The 3,062-nt window shown below is 45.5% G+C and overlaps 1 protein-coding gene and 1 long non-coding RNA gene across 2 annotated transcripts in view; one reads left to right on the forward strand and one right to left on the reverse strand.

Annotated features, from left to right (window-relative positions):
* Window positions 1-3,062, reverse strand: part of DDX21 (DExD-box helicase 21) — a 68,220-nt gene that overhangs the window by 26,171 nt on the left and 38,987 nt on the right. The window lies entirely within an intron of this gene.
* The window catches only part of LOC109290997, an 11,140-nt gene continuing 8,239 nt past the window's right edge, over window positions 162-3,062 (forward strand). The window contains exons 1-2 of the long non-coding RNA XR_002095728.1: window positions 162-648; window positions 2,577-2,645. This is a non-coding gene — a long non-coding RNA (uncharacterized LOC109290997). The remainder of the gene's footprint in view (window positions 649-2,576; window positions 2,646-3,062) is intronic.

Here is a 3,062-nt window from a genome sequence, read left to right on the forward strand (position 1 = left end):
GGGACACAGCACCGCAGCGCGAACCCCCGGCGCCCCCCGCACCAGGCTCCACGCAGCGCCCATGCTGCTGCTGCTGCGGCTGCTCGCCCCGCCCCAGTGACGGTCCCGGGCGCGCCGAGGGCAAGGAGCTGCTGGGAGCGGCAGGACTCGCCTGGGCGCGGCCTGTGACTTCTGGGCACCTAACGCTACCGCGGGGCCTAGGGGAGGCGTTTGTGACTAGAGGCTTAAGTCTGGGGACCCCGCGCAGAGGCCTCCGGACTGCGGCATTTCACTGCCACCCGCTTCCTCCTCCCTCGCGCGTCTGCGAGTCCAGCTCCAGCCCCGATCACCCCCCTCCCCGCGAGCAGCTCTGCCTCCGAGGTAGCTCGGCCCACGCGTGGCGCCCGCTGTCGCCCTGGGGATGAGGCTGGAGGCTCCCGGCCTTAGCGCTTCAAGCGCCAGAGCAGCTCGGCCGCAGCTGCCGAGCCAGAGATTTTGAAGAGCACAAGCGGCGGCTCCAATGAAACCGGCTTGGGTTGAGCTCTTCTGTCGGGCTGTTTGCAAACCTAATCCTGGCAGGGCCAGGGCTAGGACTCATGTGTCACTGCTCCCCGTTCAGTGAGGAAATCTTTCAGTGGCTATGGAGGTCGTCCTCGTATTTAGAAACAGGTGTTATGTAGATAGAGACGTTTGCTGTCTCCCCTCAGCTTTTTCTTTCAAGCTAAAACGGATCCTTTAGCCTTTCTTCACATCTCATTTTAAATACCTCCTACATTTGTTGCTGTGCTCTAGACATTATTAACTTTGTCAGCACCTGAGCCTGATACCCCAAAACCAAGTCCATTTTGAATTGTGAACAGCTGTGCTGGATATGCTGTAGTCCAGAGCCAAATTCAGAGGAAATGCAGCCTCCAGGTTCCTCTCTGTTCTTCTCATGTTTATACATGAGATCATATATGCTTAAAAGGGAGCTGCTGCATTATAGTACATTCTCACATTCAGCTGATGATACATCAGCAACCAGTCGAATCAATTCTTTCTTTGTCACTTTCTCCAGAGAAAAATCCTTATTCTGCAGCTGCCACCCGTAGCCTTTGTTCTTGGTTAAGGAGCCATTCTTCATGTTGTCTTAGATCAGCAGGTGGCAACTCAGAGTCAGGGACCACATCAACCCAGGTCAGGTCCAAGCCAGTATGACTTTTTCTTACAGCCACTTCTCCCCATTCCTGACTATGGTACTGGCACAGCTCACAGTCATCCAGCCCCAACACATTCCAGCACCCAGAGCAGGCAAAGCCTCCTGCTGCTTAAATCTGCCCAAGCCCCACCCCAGTCTACAGGGGCTCTATAGGCCAGATTCAGCCTGCAGGCAGTATGCTCCTAACACTTCGACCCCCTTCTTGTGGGATCTGTCTTCATTATTTTTCTCCTCCATCTGTAGACTTTCAATAACAACTTCATTTTCTTGCAGGTTGTTGATCAACATTCTTTAACAGGGTCTCAGGTTTTGCTCTTAAAGCACCTTTTCTATGATGATTCCCCATTTATAATTATGTTGAGATGTGTCAGACAAGACAATTTACTCTGTGCCATACTGATTTTATATCATTCTTAATCAAAATGTCATCAATACCAAAGACAGATGCCTCAGAAGAGTTTTTATTGCTTATATGGACCTCTGGACTTAGGCTATTTGATCCATAGCACAGATTCCCAGCACTTAAGCTAACAGAAAAACTAACAGACAAGCAGTTTAATAGAGATGATATACACAGTATGACTGAGTTTAAACTATCATCTGGTAGCAGCTTAACGTTTGGTCTATCATAAACCATTGTGTCCCTTCATTCTGCCCTTCTCTTATTCAGTCCCCCGTAGCAAAACAGTGTGCGTGCGCAAGCACTGGGTTTTTAAACGTGAAGCACACTTCTTGCAGATACAGGTAACACATGCAGTGCACTATTTGCTACATTAAGTAAGAAAAATAAAGCAACATCTAAAGCACTGAAAATTTAAGAATGCAATCCGATTTAAATGCAACTTTAAAAGACTACATCTAAGTCTTCTTGTGTACTCCTCCCCCCACACTACTTTAAAAAGTGTAGTTAAAATCCTTTTCAAGCCATGCATTCTACATCATTAACAACACAATCACTCCACTATGTACAGATCAACTTGTAGAAATAATGTTTTAATTCTTTTGGAAATGTACAGGTTTCAGTCACCAGTGAAGATCTCTATGTTTTATAACAGCCCAACCTAGAGAACTGAATGCAAATACCCCTCTCCTGGAATAAGAATCTGAAGAATATGCTGATGAACACCCTTGGACATACCTGAGAGGGAGACAATGGTTGGACTTAAATTGTTTAAACTAAACTTAATTCCATACAGTGGACGTTACTTACATCCATAACAATACTGGGAAAAAAATATCTTGAATGACAGATTTTGCAGGCAGTAGAAACTTAAAAGAGCAACCTATTCAGTGCCATAAAATATATTTTAGTCCCACTTCTGCAAATTTAATCAAAGCTAACGATCATATGCTCGGTCATGACTCCGCTTATGTCCTCTGTGTCTTGATCTGTGTCTAGAGCTGCGACCTCGTCTCCTGGAGTCTGAGGATCCTCTGTCTCCTTCTCGCTGGCTTTCTATCAGCTCAGGTAATTTAGTTGCTACAGACAGCTGCCAGTATTTTGAATCCTGCCATTTTCCCTGTTAAAACAAAGTTGCATGTATCAGTAGTAATATGTGCAGACAACCAATTTACAGGAATTCAAATACAGAATAGCTCACAACTATAACAATTATAAAATGGAAAAATTAAGAACAGGCAAGGTATGCAGAAGCAAAGATCTGTATTTAGAAGTGACAAACAGTCATTTTTTAACTAGAAAAATAAGGAGCCACCATGACTGCCAGTTTGGTCAAAATACTAACGACTTAGTAGGTAACAAAAAATGTAAAAGAATATCTGTATGTACATGTTAAAACATCAGCTAAATATGTAGCAGGAAGGAAGCCTCTATTTTGTAGAGTACAGGCATACCTCATTTTATTGCGCTTCGCAGATATTGCAT

Source organism: Gavialis gangeticus, unplaced genomic scaffold (assembly GCF_001723915.1).
Source record: "Gavialis gangeticus isolate Ggan-Ray unplaced genomic scaffold, GavGan_comp1, whole genome shotgun sequence".
Taxonomy (NCBI): domain Eukaryota; kingdom Metazoa; phylum Chordata; order Crocodylia; family Gavialidae; genus Gavialis; species Gavialis gangeticus.